The 20,296-nt window shown below is 46.4% G+C and overlaps 1 pseudogene across 1 annotated transcript in view; it reads right to left on the bottom strand.

Moving 5' to 3' along the window:
* Positions 1-3,662: 3,662 nt before the first annotated feature.
* Positions 3,663-20,296, bottom strand: part of LOC116562601 — a 32,960-nt pseudogene continuing 16,326 nt past the window's right edge. The window contains exon 2 of the transcript XR_004274040.1: positions 3,663-6,766. The product of XR_004274040.1 is annotated as a caprin-1 pseudogene (transcript). The remainder of the gene's footprint in view (positions 6,767-20,296) is intronic.

The raw sequence follows: 20,296 nt of genomic DNA, 5'->3' as shown, positions 1-20,296 counted from the left end.
AGGCACCTGTAAGCCCAGCTACTGGGAAGGTTGAGACAGGAGAATCGCTTGAACCCGGAAGGCAGTGGTTGCAGTGAGCCAAGATTGCGCTATGGCACTCCAGCCTGGGCAACAAGAGCAAAAGTCCATCTCAAAAAAAAAAAAGAAAGAGGTAGTATTGGCATATAACCTACGCATATTCCCTGTACACTTTAATCATCTCTAGATTACTTATGGCTAATAATTGTAAATGCTATGTAAATAGTTGTTTTGTAATTTATATTATTTTTATAGTTATGTGTTTTTTTTTTAAATGCTTTTTTTCCCTTGAAATTTTCCTTTTTTTTTTTTGAGATGGAGTCTCACTCTTTTGCCCAGGCTGGAGTGCAGTGGCATCATCTAGGCTCACTGTAACCTCCGCCTCATGGGTTTAAGCGATTCTCCTGCTTCAGCTTCCCGAGTAGCTGGGACTACAGGCACTCACCACCACACCCGGCTAATTTTTTTTTTTTTTTTCTGTTTTTGAGACAGAGTTTAACTCTTGTTGCCCAGGCTGGAGTGCAATGGTGTGACCTCAGCTCACTGCAACCTCCACCTCCCGGGTTCAAGCAATTCTCCTGCCTCACTCTCCCAAGTAGCTGGAATTACAGGTGTGCACCACTATGCCTGGCTAATTTTGTATTTTTAGTAGAGATGGGGTTTCACCATGTTGGTCAGCTGGTCTCAAACTCCTGACCTCAAGTGATCCACCTGCCTTGGCCTCCCACGGTGGTTGGATTACAGGCGTAAGCCATTGCGCCTGGCCTTGAAGACCTTTTTAATATCTATCTGGGAATTCCTCCACCCCTCATGCCACCCCCACCCTTGCCCTCAATCCTCCCAATGCCCTCCCCTCACACTCCTGTCTCCTTTCTCTCCTTCTCAAGCTTTTTCAGAGATGTCTGCATTCTCAGTCTGCTCTTCATCTTCTCCCTCCAGTTCTCAGCTGTGTGGCCTCCAGCCCCAGGTCTCCGCTGAAACTGTTCCAGCCAAGGTCATCAGGGAACCTGTCAGAATGTCTTGTGCCTCAGCCTGCATCCCAACCCACCTCCCCACTACATACCTCCTGCTCTGGCCTTAAACTCTCCCGACTCTCCTCCCATGGTTCCTTCTCGTACAGCACGTTCAAGGGTTGGTGGGTTTTTTTTCCACTTACTCTGCTCTCTACCTCACACTTATGGCTGCTGTGGCCACTTACATCCAGTTGATCCATGGATCCATGGAATAAAACACTGCCTCGCCCCAGAACTCTTTTTTAAAGAGACAGAGTCTCATTCTGTCATCCAGGCTGGAGTGGGGTGACATAGTCATAGCCCATGGCAGCCTCAAACTCCTGAACTCAAGCAATCTTCCCACCCCAGGCTCCCAAGGAGCTGGCATTACAGGCATGTGCCAGCATACTCAGCTAATTTATTTTATTTTTTGTAGAGACGGGATCTCACTTTGTTGCCCAGGCTGGTATTGAACTCCTGGCTTTGAGGGATCCTCTTGTCTTGGCCTCCCAAAGTGTTGGGATTACAGGCCTGAGTCACTGCACACAGCCCTGCTTCGCTGCTGAATCACATGCTCCTTCTTCCCACCCCTGGAGTTACCACAACAGTGATTTTGGATTTTTGTCTTAATAATTCCTTTGCTTTTTTTTTTTTTTTTTAAAGACACAGGGTCTCACTATGTTGCTCAGGCTAGTTTCAAACTCCTGGGCTACACTTTCCTTTTCTTTTTTTTTTTCTTTCTGTTCCTTTTTTTTTTGAGGCAGTGTCCCTCTGTCACCCAGGCTGGAGTGCAGTGGTGCGATCTCAGTTCACTGCAACATGCACCTCCTGGGATCAAGCGATTCTCATGATTACAGGTGCACACCACCACACCTGCCTAATTTCGTATTTTCAGTAGAGACGGGGATTTCACCGTGTTGGTCCAGGCTGGTCTTGAACTCCTGACCTCAAATGATCCACCCGCCTTGACCTCCCAAAGTGCTGCTATTACAGGCATGAGCCACTGCACCTAGCCCTCTCCTATAATGTCTTAAAGTTTTATAATTCAAACATGTATGTGGTGTGAGGTAGAAATCCTATCTTTTTTTTCTATACTAAGCAATTGTCCCAACAACACTTAATAAACAGTGCGTCCTTCCCCCAGTGACCTGCAGTGCCATCTCCATCACTGATTAAGTGTCCATGAACACTCCAATCTGTGTCTATGCCTATTCTCTATTCGGATGCCTTGATCTATGCTAATTCTACACTGTCAAAATTACCTAGAGCTTCATAATAAATCTTGACTTCTCTTACCTGGTAAGAGAAGTCCCCACACCTTGTTCTTTAAGAGCATCTTGACTGTCTTAGATGTTTACTCATCCATATAATTTTGGAATCATCTGTCAAGTTCTACAGGAAAAAGCATTTTTGGAATTTTTACCGAAATTGTATTCATATATAAATTATTTTGGGTGAGAATCAACATCTTTACCTAATTGAATATTCTAATTCATTAACAAAGTATGGTATATATATATTTTTTCTCCATTTATGTAGATAGTCTATTTTCTTTTTTTGAGATGGAGTTTCACTCTTGCTACCCAGGCTGGAGTGCAATGGCGCGATCTCGGTTCACCACAACCTCCGCCTCCTGGGTTCAGGCAATTCTCCTGCCTCAGCCTCCTGAGTAGCTGGGATTACAGGCACGCACCACCATGCCCAGCTAATGTTTTGTATTTTTAGTAGAGACGGGGTTTCATCATGTTGACCTGGATGGTCTCGATCTCTTGACCTCGTGATCCACCCGCCTCGGCCTCCCAAAGTGCTGGGATTACAGGCTTGAGCCACTGCTCCCGGCTATTTTCTTTTTTTTTGAGATCGAGTCTTGCTCTTGTCACTCAGGCTGGAGTACAATGATGCAATCTTGACTCACTGCAACCTCCGCCTCCCAGGTTCAAGCAATTCTCCTGCCTCAGCCTCCCAAGTAGCTGGGATTACAAATGCGAGCCACCACACCCAGCTAATTTTTTTTTTTAAGTCAAGAACTTATTTTATTTTATTTTAAAATAAACATTGAAGATTCCCCATTTCCCACCACCCTACAAAACTTTTTAATGTGGAATGTTCAACAGCCTATCCGTTTTGGTAGGTTACAAAACCAACAAAAACTCCAGTTGTCTAATGATGAATGTTTGAGAATAGTTTTGTTTTTAAATAGCTGAGCACCTACTGGAAAAATTCCTTGGCTAAATGCTGAAAATAAAATTTAATTTTTGCACAGAAAATACCATTAACTTAGTAGCCTTTGCTTAAAGGTGGGATTAATTCTCCATGAAGTCAGAATGAGACAATAAGCAGCATTAAGTTCATAGGCACACAGAACTAGTGCTCAAACTGCTAGCACAAATTCCAACAGAGTACATAAGGCTAAGTTACTACTCAAGTGTCCATTTCCATCAAATTTAGAGACTCTCCCTATGCATCTAAGGGAAGGAATCATCACTTTGAATATAAACGCTTCCAGGAGAAAAGGAGAATTCAGTTAAGGTTAAATTAGACAAAAGATAAGTGCAAGTACTAGAGAAATGTTGCTGGAGATAACCATAAAATTTGTGACACTAACATGGCATGGGGTGAATCACATAAGCTGCTAGCTGTTGAACACCAGTGTTTCAAGATACAACTTTTATAAACATGTTTTATTTCTTTTGCTTATACCATCAGAACTGAAACTACTGTCTGTCATTTCCCTGAAACAGGGAAATTAATCTAAAACACATACTGGTGCCTTTCAAAAGATAGCCATTTAAAAGGGTGGTAGCAGCAGGCATTTGATATCTTTTCCTTTTAAAAAAAGCTTTCAAGCTGAAGGAAAAACATGTGACCAAGAGTGTTATGATTATCCACTAGAGATTTTCATCAGTACCTGTACCAATTTAGGTGACAATACAGCAAAATCCAAGGATTAGTGACAGACAATGTACATGTCATAAGGAATGATAGATAGTACCAATCCTTACAAAAGTCATTGTCTCAAAGAAACTGTTAAGTATTCAAAAAGGTATCTAAATATTTCACATTAAGTACAGAAGCGGCCATCCAGATTACATCCCATATTTGTTGCATATTTTTCAAGAAGTGCCAATCAAACCCTAATTTTGCATCTTGGCTTTGTCTTATACAATATCAGCTGTTAAAAAGCATTTTATGTGTGTTTTTAAACCACAGTTGTTTCGCCACATGAACAGTGCTGTGTCAAAGCTGGTAGCCAGCCTTATATGTGTGATTAGGACCCATGCATAATCTGGTATGCATCTAAACGTTCAGTGCTCCAGTTTTACTGGAAAAGCTGTGAAATGCAGTTGTTCTGCCAAACCACACTCCACTCCTTTCATATTCCTTTCTAGGGAAATATTTTAGTTTGTCAGTTACTGCTGAATAACTCGAGGGCTGATCTGTAGATTTTATCCAATGTCAAAAAGTCAATCTTGCCTTTTTCAAGCCACTTCAAATAACTATGGAGATTATTATCACCCTGTAAAGTATATTGTTTTACTCCTAAGCAAGGGTGAGGAATCTGAGTATCACGTGCAAGGCTCAAGATGACGCTTAGGACAGAACATGCAGAGTAAAAATAGTTTCCTTCCATATCCAGGTAATATAAAGCTGACAACTGTACTCCTGTCTTTATGGGATAAAAACAGTCCCTTTACAATAAGTTTCCTGAAAGGGGGAACAAATAGATAATAACTCTTCTGGTAACATATTATGGTACACTGGCCAGTGTGTTTTTGGCGATTAAACATAATCCTGTGAATCAGATTAATTCACTTGCTGAGTGTTCATTTGCGGCATCCCTCTGTTGGGTCTTGGGGGACCTCCGCAACCTCGTGGGGCTCCCCGTGGTCCACTCTGCCCAGAGCTTCACTTGAAATTCTGCTGATATCCATCCCGTTGATAGCCAGAGTAATCCGGGGAGCACTGAACTGAGACTGTGTATAACCACTGTTTGGAATGTTAGAGAATGAAGGGTGGTAACCATCATATCCTCCTCTGAATCCATTGGCAGGGTTCCGGTATCCATTCATCAAGCCTCTAGAACCACGGGAACCTCCACGAGACACACCACGGCTATTGTAATAGGGCTCACTGCTACATGGAAATCCAGTGTTCTGCTGAGGAGGCTGCTGGTGGTTACCAGTCACTTGATGGGACTGGTCCGGGGAACCATGGTATGTGCCCACCACTGTTTGAAGCTGTTCTTGCTGAAGCTCTGTTCTCCTTGGTGAGGCTGACTAGAAAAGCTCTGGTTATAACTGGCCTGGTACTGATTTTGCTGTTTTAAAGTTTCTGGTTCATTAACAGGAGGAACTAGGGCATTCATATTGAACACTGTTTGCATGGATTGGAATGGAGCTGCATTTACATTGATTCCACTGCTATGTAAATGTTTGCTTGTCCCAGCCTGAAATACTTGAGGCTGAGAAGCAGCAGGAAGGGATGATGATGCTGTGGTCTGGTCTGTATTTAAAGAGATTGTTGCCTGAATCTGATCGATTGGTTCCTTCTGTGGTCGTTGCTCTGTAGCATGAGAAGGCTGGTACAGGGGTTGAGACGCTGTATACCCCTCACTTGTGGATGACACCAAAGGAACCTGTGTGGCTTCTGGTTGTACAGGAACTTGAGTAGGCTGAGCAAGCCTAGATTCAGAATGAACTGGAGGGCAAACCAGCTGGGGCATGTCCATGTTTTGTGCTGGATTCATAGGCTGTGCAGATACAATGGCAGGATCAAGTGTCTGGTTTTCAAAATCCAGCATTGAATCCTGTATGAAATTATAGGGACTCTGCATCTGTGCCATAAGGTCTTGTACTCACTGTCTTCTCACAAGGGGATCTGCTTGAGCCACGGGAGTCAAAGAGTGGGGCTCTGGTACTGAAGGGGATGCAGCCTGAGGTTGCTGCTGGAGTGAATTTACCACCTCAACTGTTTCAACTCTCCACTCATCTACCTGCTCCTTTTCACCACTGGTGAACTGTGTTTCTGCCATGAACTGTCTACTTACATACTCTGTTGATTCAACTTCATTTTGCTCAGTGTACTCTTCTGCTGGCTCAGGTTCAGCTTCAGCTACCTGGTTTTCAACTGTAGGTGCTAAGGCTGCCTCTTCTTCCTCACACAACCCATTCTGGTGGTTGTGGGTGCTGTCAAAGTAGTTTGACTGAAAAACACGCTCAACAATTTCCTTTAGAACTTTATAGGTGGTTCCACATACAGATTTTTCCTTCCCTTCCAGCAGGTCCCACAGGTGAATGGAGGCATGTTCATACTGTTCATTCGACCTCAAGCTCATGTCCCATTCAGGGTCTACTAACTTACAGAATTCATCCAACAGTGACAATTCCTCTTCAGACAATATTGGCACTCCATTCAAACCTTGTTTCCGGTCAGTTCGCACTTCATCATCTCCTGGTTTGTCCAAAACATTCTGCAGCTCAAGTACAGTTTTTAAACATTTCTGTTCAGCTTCTTCTCTCATCAGCTGCTCCCAACGTGCTGTCTTCTTTATTGTTTTCTGAATATCTTGACTTAGTACCATGAAGCTCCTCTGTAATTCTTTTGCAAACTCCAAATTATTTGTGACTTCCTGGTACTTAGAAACGGCATCCAGCTGATCTTGATTAAGCCTTTCCCCTTTGTTCACTCGTTCCTGGTAATCATCAAGCTTACCCTTTTTCTTCTCCAGGTTCCGAAGTTTCTTATCGATCACCCGGCTAATTTTTATATTTTTGGTAGAGATGGGGTTTCACCATGTTGGCTGAGACAGGAGAATTGCTTCAACCCAGAAGATGGAGGTTGCAGTGAGCTGAGATTGCACCACTGCACTCCAGCCTGGTGACAGAATGAGAATCTGTCTCAAAAAAAAAAAAATCACTTAGAAATAAATGTAACGGCCAGGCGCGGTGGCTCACGCCTGTAATCCCAGCACTTTGGGAGGCCGAGGCGGGTGGATCACGAGGTCAAGAGATCAAGACCATCCTGGTCAACATGGTAAAACCCCGTCTCTACTAAAACTACAAAAAATTAGCTGGGCATGGTGGCACGTGCCTGTAATCCCAGCTACTCAGGAGGCTGAGGCAGGAGAATTGCCTGAACCCAGGAGGCGGAGGTTGCGGTGAGCCGAGATCGCGCCATTGCACTCCAGCCTGGGTAACAAGAGCGAAACTCCGTCTAAAAAAAAAAAAAAAAAGGAAATAAATGTTATAAAATATGTTTAGGACCTTTATACATAGGCTGGGCACAGTGGCTCATGCCTATAACCTCAGCACTTTGGGAGATCAAGGCAGGCAGATCATGAGGTCAGGAGTTGGAGACCAGCCTGACGAACATGGTGAAACCCCATCTCTACCAAAAATATAAAAAATTAGCTGGGTGTGGTGGTGCACACCTGTAGTCCCAGCTACTAGGGAGGCTGAGGCAGGAGAATCACTTGAACTCAGGAGGCAGAGGTTGCAGTGAGCCGAGGTCATGCCACTGTACTCTAGCCTGGGTAACAGAGCAAGACCCTGTCTCAAAAGAAATTAATAATTTTTTTTAATTTTCATTTTTAGATATCTGTGGCAGATGTATAGAAATGAATTGATTTTAGTAGATTAATCTATTTTTATAGCATTGATGAACTCTTGTCTATAAATTGTTTTGTATTAACCATGTATACAATCATATCATGGTGAGTAACGACAATTTTGTTCCTTATTTTCCAATCCTGACACCTTTTTTTTTTCCTACTCGACTGCATTGGCTAGACATCTGGTACAATGGTAAACAGAAGAGGTGGATGTAGGCACCCTTATCTTTTTCCACTACATCTTGTGTGCTTCATTTCATTGACTGGCTGGCACTGCCCTTCCCCCAGTAACTACCCACTTTATCATCAAAAGAGCTCTCAAATCCATCCCCTTCTCTCTACCCCACAGCCAACTACCTGATCTCATCCTTTGCCATCTCTCACCTGGACTAGTGCACCAGCCTCCTCACTGGTCTCTAAGCATGCATCCTACCCATGCCCCATCCATCTGCACCCTTATAGCCAGAGTCAAAAACACAAAGCTGCCCATATCTTCCTCCTCCTTAAAAACTATCGGCCAGGCACAGTGGCTTACACCTGTAGTACTAGCACTTGGGGGTGGGGGACCGAGACAGGTGGATCGCTTAAAAACAGGAGTTTGAGACCAGCTTGGCCAACATGGCGAAACCCTGTCTCTAATAAAAATACAAAAATCAGCTGGGTGTGGTAGTGCATGCCTGTAATTCAAGCTACTGAGGTGGCTGAGACAGGAGAATCACTTGAACCTAGGAGGCAGAGGTTGCAGTGAGCCAAGGTTGTACCACTGCACTCCAGCCTGGGCAACAGAGCAAGACCTTGTCTCAAAAAAAAAAAAACTATTCATTGGGTTCTTGCTGCCTAAAACAGTGGTCTACACAGCTGGTGTGATCACAAGACCATTCATTAAGGTATAGTAGGAAAACATTAGATCTTCTATTTCTTTTTTTTTTTTTGAGACGGAGTTTCGCTCTTGTTACCCAGGCTGGAGTGCAATGGCGCGATCTCGGCTCACCGCAACCTCCGCCTCCTGGGTTCAGGCAATTCTCCTGCCTCAGCCTCCTGAGTAGCTGGGATTACAGGCACACGCCACCATGCCCAGCTAATTTTTTGTATTTTTAGTAGAGACGGGGTTTCACCGTGTTGACCAGGATGGTCTCGATCTCTTGACCTCGTGATCCACCCGCCTCAGCCTCCCAAAGTGCTGGGATTACAGGCGTGAGCCACCGCGCCCGGCTAATTTTATATTTTTAATAGAAACAGGGTTTCACCATGTTAGTCAGGCTGGTCTCGAACTCCCCACCTCAGGTGATCCGCCTCGGCCTCCCAAAGTGCTGGGATTATAGAAGTGAGCCACCGTGCCCAGCCTCAATTCATTTTATAACCTAAAAATGAACAAAGAATTGAGCTCTTCTATGATATAATAAACGTGTTGGCCTCACTTGATCTGTACATCTGACCTCTGTCTGAGGGCCATTGTCATGAGGGCCCGTGTCAAGCAGAGACTTCCTGAGGGAATGAGGGTCCACGCCTGGGAGGTGGGCATCAGGGTCCTCACACATCCCTTTCAGCATTCTTCTGCAGTGCACTGTAGTGTGTGGTGAGTCGTGTTAGTCTAACTGAACATGAGGATCATGTTACTAGGTTGTCCTACAAAACAGACAAATGGCTTCAAAATATTCCTGCAAAGAAATGGCAAATTCCAGATGCTTGGAAAATTATCAGCATAGCAAAAAAGTAGAAAAGGACACAGCTGACAGGTCTCCTCTTTCTGGTATGAATGCTGGTCTTTGTCAGCCATGTTGTAAGGAATGTAATAAAATTTTAGAAAAAAATGATGAAAAAGACACTTTGAAATATGAATTTACAGGCTGGGCATGGTGACTCACGCCAGTAGTCCCAGCACTTTTGGAGGCCAAGGTGGGTGGATCACTTGAGGTCAGGAGATTGAGACCAGCCTGGCCAACATAATGAAACCCCATCTCTACTAAAAATACAAAAATTAGCTGGGCATGGTGGTGCACGTCTGTAAACTCAGCTACTTGGGAGGCTAAGGCAGGGGAATTGCTTGAACCCAGGAGGCAGAGGTTACAGTGAGCCAAGATTGTGCCACTGCACTCCAGCCTGGGCAATAGAGCAAGACTCTGTCTCAAAAAATATGTGTGTGGTGTGTGTGTGTGTGTGTGTGTGTATGTGTATGAATTTACATGCCTCCTTACTAATTAATGATGAATCTCATCCTAACTGTATATTGTACTTCAAGATACCAGCTAATGAGATATTTGCTAATCTGTGTACTGTTAGGTTCAGATGAACAAAACTTTAGAGACTGCTGCTCTCAGGAGAAGGTCCAGGCATCTTAGTCTGGCCTTATGCAGCCTCTCTAGCAACGAATATTCTAGCCTATGGATATATTGCAATTGATATAGCCAATTTCCTATTGTTTCAGCTTTTTTTTGAGACAGAGTCTCACTATATCGCCCAGGCTGGAGTGCAATGGCTCGATCTCCGCTCACTGCAATCTCTGCCTCCTGGGTTCAAAGCCATTCTTGTGTCTCAGCCTCCCAAGTACCTGGGATTACAGGCACTTGTTAGCACGCTTGGCTAATTTTGTATTTTTAATAGAGACAGGTTTTCACCATATTGGCCAGACTGGTCTTGAACTGCTGACATCAAGTGATCCTCCTGCCTCAGCCTCCCAAAGTGCTGGGATTACAGGCATGAGCCACCGCGTGCAGCCAGATTCTATTAATGGATGAACAAACAGATTGGTACAGCCATAGCATGAAATAATACTCAGCAATAAAAAGGAATGAACTATTGATAAACGCAGCAACCTGGATGAATCCTTAGAGAGTTATGCTGAGTGACAAAAACCAATTCCAATAGATTACATAATGTATAATTTCATTTCTATAACATTCCTTTTTTTTTTTTTTTTTGAGACAGAGTCTCACTCTGTCACCCAGGCTGAAGTGCAGTGGTGCAGTCTTGGCTCACTGCAGCCTCTGCCTCCCAGGTTCAAGCAATTCTTCTGCCTCAGCCTCCCGAATAGCTGAGATTACTTACGGCTGCCACCACACTCGGCTAATTTTTGTATTTTTAGTAGAGATGGGGTTTCACCATCTTGGCCAGACTGGTCTTGAACTCCTGACCTCATGATCCACCTGCCTCAGGCTCCCAAAGTGCTGGGATTATAGGCTTGAGCCACTGTGCCCACCCTTCTGCGTGCTTTCTTACAATTGCATGTGAATCTACAATTACCGCAAAATAAAAGGTTAATTTAAAATGATGATATTCATTGTTGGTGAGTGTATGGCAAAGTTTTGTCACCCATTAAATAAAAAAAAATTAACCTTTATTTTAGTTTAGGGGCACAAGTGCCAGTTTGGTACATAGGTAACTGGTGACTTAGGGGTTTGCTGTACAGATTATTTAATCACCGGGCTCTAAGCACAGTACCCAACAGTTTTTTTTCCTAAACCTCTCCCTTCTCTCTCCCTCCTCCTTCAAGTAGGCCCCAGTGTCCATTGTTCCCCTGTTTCTGTTCATGTGTTTTCATTATTTAGCTTCCACTTACAAGTGAACGTGCTGTATTTGGTTTTCTGTTCCTGTGTTAGTTTGTTAAAGATAATGTGGCCTCCAGTTCCATCTATGTTCCTGCAAAGGACATGATCTTGTTCTTTTTTATGCACGCATAGTATTCCGTAGTATATACATACCACATTTTCTTTATCTAGTCTACCGTTAATGGGTATTTAGGTTGACTCTATGTCTTTGCTACTGTGAATAGTACCCATTAAATTTTAAAAGGTTTGGCCAGGTGTGATGGCTCAGGCCTGTAGTCCCAGCACTTTGGGAGGCCAAGGCATTTAGATCACCTGAGCCTAGGAGTTTGAGACCAGTCTGGTCCACATGGCAAAACCCCATCTCTAACAGAAATACAAAAAAACTAGGCAGTCCTGGTGGTATACACCTGTGGTCCCAGCTATTTGGGAGGCTGAGGTGGGAGGATTGCTTGAGCCTGGGAAGCGGAGGTTGCAGTGAGTGAAGATCATGCCACTGCACTCCAGTCTGGGCGAGAGAGTGAGACAAATTTTTTTTTTCTGGGCATGGTGGCTCACACCTGTAATCCCAGAACTTTGGGAGGCTGAGACAGGTAGATCACTTGAGATCAGGAGTTCAAGACCAGCCTGGCCAACATGGTGACACCCTGTCTCTACTAAAAACACAAAATTAGCTGGGTGTAGTGGCACGTACCTGTAATCCCAGTTACCTGAGAGGCTGAAACAGGACAATCGCTTGAATTTGGGAGGTGGAGGTTGCAGTGAGCCAAGACTGTGCCACTGCACTCCAGACTGGGTGACAGAGAGAGACTCTGTCTTAAGAAAAAAATTTTTTTTAAAGATTTGAAATTCATAATTATACCTAATTTTGGAAAGTATCAAGACTAGAAACCAAATTTCTGAAGGGTAATGAATTTGACAATTTTTTTTTTTTGAGATGCTCCGTTGCCCAGGCTGGGGTGCAATGACGCAATCTCAGCTCACTGCAACCACCTCCTTGGTTCAAGTGATTCTCCTGCCTCAGCCTCCTGAGTAGCTGGGATTACAAGCTCCCACCACAATGCCCAGCTAATTTTTATAATTTTAGTAGAGATGGGGTTTCACCATGTTGGCCAGGTTGTTCTTGAACTCCTCAGCTCAGGTGATCCACCTCCTTGGCCTCCTAAAGTGCTGGGATTATAGGCATGAGCCACCGCACCCAGCAAAAATTTTTTTTTTTGAGATGGAGTCTTGCTCTGCTGTCCAAGATGGAGTGCAGTGGTGGGATCTCGGCTCACTGCACCCTCCACCTCCTGGGTTTAAGCGATTTTCCTGCCTCAGTCTCCCAAGTAACTGAGATCACAGGCATGTGCCACCATGCCGAGCTAATTTTTGTATTCTTAGTAGAGACGGGGTTTCACCATATTGGCCAGGCTGGTCTCAAACTCCTGACCTCAAGTGATCCACCTGCCTTGGCCTCCCATACTATTGGGATCACAGGCATGAGCCACTGTGCCTGGCCAGGTTTGTCTATTTCTATTAGTTTTTTATTCACATATTTTGTAGCTCTGTTGTTCATGCATACATATTTCTCAGTGCTATGTTTTCTTAGTGGATTGAATTTTATCATTAATTGTGAAAATGAGCCAGGAGTTGTGGTGTGCCCTGTAATTCCAGCTACTTGTGAGGCTGAGGTGGAAGGATCGCTGGAGCCCAGGAATTCAGAACCAGCCTGAGCAATATATTAACAGCAAGACCTCCTCTCTTAAAATTAAAACAAAAAAAAGGAGAGGAGGAGGAGCAGGGAAGAAGGAAGAAAGGAGGGAGGGAGGGAAGGAGGGAGGAAATGAAGGAAGGGAGGGAAGGAGGGAGGGAAGGAAGGGAGAGAGGAAGGGAAGGAAGGAAGGGGAAGGAAACAATAAAAGAAACATGGAGGGCGAGGGGTACCTTCCTTGTGCCAGGTCGGGGGTGAAAGTCCAGGCTCCCCATGTGGCTTGGGGAAATGGAATAATTAATTTTGTTTTCAAGTTTACTGTCACATGGATAAAAAGTTTACAATTTAATAACACACTATTGGTAAGAGTGTGGGGAAACAGGCCTCCTCATACATTGCTTTTGGGATTGTACATTGGCACAACTCTAATGAACACTCTGGTAATAACTAACAAGATTACAAACCACATGCCCTTTGACCAAGCGGTTCTATTTCTAGGAATTTATCCCAAAGATGTATGCAAATGTGAGCAAAATGACGTTGAGAACAAAGATTGGAAATGGTCTAAATGTTCTTGCATGGAAGACTTAAATAAATACTGGTACAGTCCACATGGTGGAATACCCAGACGGCCATTTTTTTTTAAAGGAGCTGTTTAATAATATACAATGATCTTCAGGATATAGTGGCAGGGTGCAGTGCCCCAACCCTGAGGCCTGAGCGCCATCGCACTCTGCCTGGGCAACAAATGGAGACCCCATCTCCATTCTAAAACAAACAAACAAACAAACAAACAACACGACAGCCAGTCATGGTGGCTCCTGCCTGTAATCCCAGCACTTTGGAAGGCTGAGGTGGGCAGATCACCTGAAGTTAGGAGTTGGAGACCAGCCTAGCCAACATGGCAAAATCCTGACTCTACTAAAAATACAAAAATTAGCCAGGCATGGTGGCACAAGCCTGTAATCCCAACTACTCGGGAGGTTGAGGCAGGAGAATTGCTTGAACCCGGTAGGTTGCAGTGAGCCAAGATTGCACCACTGCATTCTAGCCTGGGCAACAGAGTGAGACTCTGTCTCAAAAAAGAAAAAAAAAACAACGACAAAACATGTAATCAAGGGCAAAAAGCAAAGGGCAGAACGGTGTGCCTAGTATGCTATTATTTAAGTAAAAGGAAAAAGAACACACAAACAGGTATTTGCCTATACCTGCAAAAAAATATACCAGGCTGGATGTACAAGAAACTGCTAACCAGGCTTCCCTGGGGGCCCCCTCCCACGCCGCGGAAAGCTGCAGTGAACAAATAACTGTCGATGCCCCTTCTCCAAGTCCAGGCCCCACTGGCGCTTCTGGGGAGGCGTGGGAAGCTCGAAACCCCAGGCAGAAGCCGGTCCCGGTCCCTCCTCCTGACCTTTGCACCTGCCTTTTACGTGTTTGCTTTTGCAGACAGTTAAATCCAGGGAGCGGAGGGGCGGAGAGGGGGCGGAGGGCGCAGGAACCTGCCCATTGGCCGCGGAGCTTAGGCCTGCCCAGGCTCCAGCATCCCAGCTTGCCTCCCGAAGGTCCCGAGTCTGGCTCTGAATTAATTGGAGGCTTCGAGTTGGGATAGTGGGTCGCAGGTGCTGAGGAAGCCCGCTGATGGGGATGGAGCCGGATTATGCAGTTCTGGGGAGTCCCTCCCCTCTTCTCCACCCCTATGGGGCCTCACCTTTCCCGCTTTGCCCACGCCCCTCCCTCCAGGCCCCCCGGGCCCGCCTCGAAGTCCCCGCTGGGGTGGGAGAGTGTAGAGGTGGGGACTTCCTGGAGACCCTGGACAGGGCTCCCCTCTCTCCCTCAATCCTTCTCAGCCCTGGCGGCTCCGCAGTGAGTCGGGCGCCCCAGGAGCTGCCGGCCCACCCTTCCCCGGGTTTCTCCGGTAGGAGGAGCCCTTCAGACTGGAAGAATACAAGAGAGCGCCCCTCCCTAGCCGCGGGCCCTCTCTAAGCCGCGGGCTTTAGAGGCACCCCAAAAGGGGGGTGTGAGGTGGTGTGGTCCAAATAATTATAATGAAATCACCTGATTATGTGCCTGTCCCACTGGTTCCAGAAGGGACAGAAGCCGTCTGGCTTTGCCAGCAGCTGTGTCCCCAGGGTCCAGCTCAGTGCCTGACACACAGACTGCACACATTTGGGAATGAATTAATGTTCCCAAATGTCTGCCCCGGAGCCCAAGCTGTGGTGCTCCTTGGCTTCAGCCCACAGTCCTGGCTGTCCTCGGGGTGAAGCCAGGGAGTCCCCTAATCCAGTTCCCTGCTGTCCCCAGCTGAGGCTGGATCCTTCCCCATTGGGGCTGGATGGCTTCTGGGTTCACTTCCCAGGCTCATCTGAGCTTCCAGGCCCCTTTTATTCTAATATTTGCCAAGAACCTCGTCCAGGGACCTTAGGAGTCACACAGCCAGGAGTTCTTCCCCTCCCCTCATTTCTCAGATGATAGAAAAGCCAAAGGAACACCCTAGGGACATGCAATGGGGAGGGGTGGGGGCTGACCCAGTCTGAAGGGGCGGGGGCGGGGTGGGAGACCTCCGTGGAGCGAAATCTAAAGAGGAGCTCAGTTGACAGAAAGGGAGCCCGCGGCTCCACGCAGCAAGACTGGAGAGCTGTAAGGTGCCCTCCCCAGCCCGCTGCCCATCTGTACACCTTCCTTTGCACCTAGCACCCTGGACTCCGAGGTCCCCCTGTGCCCTGCAGCCTGGAGTCGCCTTTGACTCCACTGTGCCAGGAGAGGGCACCCTGCTCCCAGCTTTGGCTTCGGACTGCGGCAGCGAAAACCCTTCCCTCCAGGGGCGGGATTTGGAGTGCTGTGATGATAACCCCCCAGCTGTCCCGGGAGCAGACAAAATAGGTTCATCGCTCCCTCCCATATAAGAAGAAACTAAGGCTCAGAAAGGATAATGAATGTTGCTAGTAAGTGGTCTTTGGACTTGTTTTGAAGGACCTTTAGCCCTTGGAAGCATCTGGCAGGGTGTTTTTATTTTGTTCTGTTCTGTTGAGGCAGGGTGTCACTCTTGTCCAGGCCAGAGTGCTGTGGCACCATTAGAGCTCACTGTAGCTTCAAACTCCTGAGCTCAAGCAGTCCTCCCGCTTCAGCCTCCCCAGTAGCTGGGACTGCAGGCACGCATCACTACATCCAGTTTGCCTATTTATTTATTTATTTATGAGACAGAGTCTCACTATGTTGCCCAGGCTGGTCTCAAACTCCTGGGCTCAAGCAATCCTTCCACCTCTGCCTCCTAAGTACTGGGACTACAGGCATGAGCCACATTGCTGGGCCTGCTGGGTGTTGACAGTGACACCCAGTATAATGATACTAGTCAACAGGTATTATGTCCTATGTTCCATACACAATTCTAAGCTCTTTGAACTTCCCTGTAGGTACTGCCCTCTTATAGATGCTACCCCATAAGGTAGGTGCCCATTTTACACATGGAAAAACTGAGGCTCCTAGTGGTTGGTTTGCCCTCAGTTAGGAAGCACCAGTGCTGTCTGATTCCAGAGTCCCTGCTGGTAACCACTGGGCTACTCTCCCTGCAGTCATGCTCCCCACTCCAACCCCCATGCTGGACATGTTCATTTGAGTGTGCTAGAGGCAAGGATGAAAAACAGGACAAGACAAAGTGTCTGCTCCCCTGGAGTTCCATTCAGTGAACATATTTACACCTAAAAACACATCCGTACAAACTTTCAAACACATACTCATTCACACATTCCACCGTTACACACAAATACTCATGCTTATTCACATATGTACATACATACAACAGAAACAAGTCCAGGTGCAGTGTCTCATGCCTGTAATCCCAGCACTTTGAGAGGCCGAGGCGGGTAGATCACTGGAGGTCAGGAGTTTGAGACCAGCCTAGTCAATGTGGTGAAACCATGTCTCTACTAAAAATACAAAAATTAGCGGGGTGTACTGCTACGCACCTGTAGGCCCAGCTACTTACTGGGCTGAGGCAGGAGAATAGTTTGAAATTGGAGGCAGAGGTTGCCGTGAGCTGAGATCGTGCCACATCACTCTAGTAACAGAGCCAGACTGTCTTAAAAAAAAAAAAAAAAAGAGGCCGGGCGCGGTGGCTCAAGCCTGTAATCCCAGCACTTTGGGAGGCCGAGGCGGGTGGATCACGAGGTCAAGAGATCGAGACCATCCTGGTCAACATGGTGAAACCCCGTCTCCACTAAAAATACAAAAAATCAGCTGGGCATGGTGGTGCGTGCCTGTAATCCCAGCTACTCAGGAGGCTGAGGCAGGAGAATTGCCTGAACCCAGGAGGCGGAGGTTGCGGTGAGCCGAGATCGCGCCATTGCACCCCACCCTGGGAAAAAAAGGGGAAAACCCCCTCCCGAAAAAAAAAAAAAAAAAAATCCAAAAAATTAGCCAGGCATGGTGGCTAATTTTGAGACTCTGTCTCAAAATAAATAAATAAATAAATAAATAAATGCAAAAACTGGGGATGTTTGCATGGAACTCCATATTTCCAGCTTCTCTTGAGAAAATTAGCAACCAGACTTCTGTTGTCATAGCAATAAGCGGGTTAGCTAAATGTTAGCTGCCCTCTTTGAATGGTGCATAAGTTCTCCAGGCCAACATATGTCCCCACCCCTGGCCCATGTCAGCCTGATCCCTGACTTGAAGTTTTCTCAGTGACCCAGGATCATCCCAGTGAGCATTGGTTGTCATTGAATAACCTTGGTTCTCATTTGCATAGCACCAACTGAGTCATTTTCCTCTGCACATGATACTTTACCTATCTTCCTCCTTTATCTTCTTCCTCTTTCTGATGTCAGTGAGGCCACCTCATATACCCTGCTCTCTTCTTAATGGAGTTGAACCCACCCAGCCAAAAACAGGGGTAGGATCAACAGGAAGGGGCTACTCAAGGAACTACTAACGATGTCGACTGCCGATTTCCAGGAACTAGGAGGAGTTTCTACCTTATTCCAGATATATGGGCAAAGGTGGTGTTCTGAGTTACATGATAGCCCTCCTCCCGAAAGATATGTTCACCTGGAATCTTAAAAGGTGATCTTATTTGGAAGAAGCACCTTCCAAAATAAGATGTAATTAAGTTAAGGATCTTGAGTTGAGACAGTTCTGGATTAGGGTGGCCCCTAAATCCAGTATCAAATGTCCTTATAAGACAAAGAAAGGGAAGAAGACAGACATAGAGACCACACAGCGAAGACAGATGCAGATTGGAGTGACACATCTACAAGCCACGGAAAACCTGGGATTGCCAGCGGTCACCAGAAACTAGGAGAGAAACAGGGAAGAGACTCTCCTCAGAGCCTCCAGAAGGAACCCACCCTGCCAATGCCTTGGTTTTGGACTTCTGGCTTCCAGAACTGTGAGAGAATACATTTCTGTTGTTGTAAGCCAAATGTATGGTACTTCGTGATGGCGGCTCTAGGAGTCTAATGCAGATGGAAAGGGGAGGAGAAGATGGGGGAGATAGGAAGCCTGATCCTGGTGACTCTGGTGACTCCGTTTCCCTTGTCCTGTCTTGGACATGGAGAATATGGAGAAGGCTGAGGTGCTGGGGGCAGCAGTAAGAGTGGCTCAGGCGATCATGCCAACTGGCACCCCAGGGCTCCAAAGTCTCCCAGGAAATGAGTCATCCTAGAGAGCCACGGGTTTCTTCTCAAATACCTTTGAGTGTAAACAGGTGGAGGAAGTGTCCTAAGGAAACAGCTCTTGGGAGGGTGGTGGAGTGAGCCTTTAGGGAGGCAAATCAGCCAGGCCTGGCATCCACAGTTCAGGAGTTCACACCAGGTGCCCATTCCAGGCCTGGGCAGGGGGCCACCCAGAAGGGGAAGGGGAGACAGGGACAGGGAACCATAGGAGCAGAGAGAGGGAGGAGGGCAAGGGATGAGGTTTCCCAAGAGAAAAGAGTGGATCCTTCACCAGCACTGCCTGTTTTCTCCCTTCTCACACCCCCCCCATATTCCTAAGCAATTATTCAGTACCAGGACTGTGCTCACAATTAATATCTCAGTTTCCCTTTCTAAAACATAGAATGCTGCTTACAATAGTCCTGAAAGGTCTTTTTAGGACATTGTGTGGTTCTAGTTGCCAACCTGGATCTTAAAATGCAAACATTGACAATAACACGTTAAATGTTAGCTTCAAGGATGGCTCCTCATAGCCTCTGTGTGAGTGGGAAGGGCTGGGATCATCAGATGCTGCATTTTACAGAAGAGGAAACTGAGAGATGAGCACCTGCCTAGAGTACCAAAGAGTCTGTTGAGAAATGTCCAGTTTATGAATATTGATGAATGCTGAGTGTGTGATAGAATATATTGTTTGCTCGGAAGAACAATGGCAAGGAAAACCTAGCCGCTGCCCCCCTCGGGGCATTCCAAAGTGGCAAGACAATGTATAAATATCATACACCGGTTACAACAACTCTTTAAGATACGTGCCCCAGCCCCCGAGGCTCCCTCGTGGAGAATACTTTCCAGTTTGTTTGTGATCAGTGGTAAGCAGGCACCAGCTGCCTCCTTGGCATATTTTGTGTTATGAGAAAACACAGAACACCTGTTTGTTAATAAGACTCACCTGTTCAGAGAGAATAAATACGTGGACCAGACTCTGCTGGGGGCCTTCAGCCTGGAATGCTGTCAGCTCCTGAGGCTCTCAGTTTGGAATGCTGCTACCCCCACCATCACACCTCCATAGACCCACTTTGCTGTTCTATCTGGGTGTCTGCCTTTCAGTTCCTTCAGCACTGCCTGGGTGGGGGTCTCTCTGGCCGAGCTGATACTTGGTAAGAGTCAACTGTTGATGGGAGCCTGGGGCCTGAAGAGCTCATGCCCATATAAGGAGATGGCTGTGCCATTGTTCAGTTGCTATGAAGGATCCAGTGATGGGGGGTTGTACTCTGAGACCCTGGATCTTGGGGATAGAAGCAGAGGGTCCAAAAAGGGACAAAGATTGGCATCACCTCCCCATGGTGGGCTGACGCTGACTGTGGGTAATTCTCTGCCCTGGCATCAGTGATTCAATGCTGCATGACAAACCACCCATATTTATTGGCATAAAACAACAGCCATTTATTATTCATATCTTTTGTTTAGTGGGGAGGGAGCATTGATTGGGCTCAGCTAGGCAGTTCTTACTCAAGGTCCCTCATATGGTTGCAGTCAGATGATGGCTGGGCTGGAGTCAGCTTGAAGATTTCCTCATAGCCAGTTGATGCTGGCTACCTGGGACCTCAGCTGGGGCTTCCAGCCCGGATATGATATGTGGCTTCTCCATGTGGCCTGGGCTTCCACACAGCATGGTAGCTGGGTTCCTAGGGTAAGCATCTTAAGAGAGCGAGCCAGGCACAAGTTGTATCACCAAATATGACCTAGACTTTGAAGACATGTGCCATCACTTCCATCATATTTAGTTGAGGTAGTCA

This window comes from Sapajus apella, unplaced genomic scaffold (genome assembly GCF_009761245.1).
Source record: "Sapajus apella isolate SASKATOON/1434 unplaced genomic scaffold, GSC_monkey_1.0 scaffold33, whole genome shotgun sequence".
Lineage (NCBI taxonomy): Eukaryota > Metazoa > Chordata > Mammalia > Primates > Cebidae > Sapajus > Sapajus apella.
This window is presented reverse-complemented; position numbering and strand designations above follow the sequence as displayed.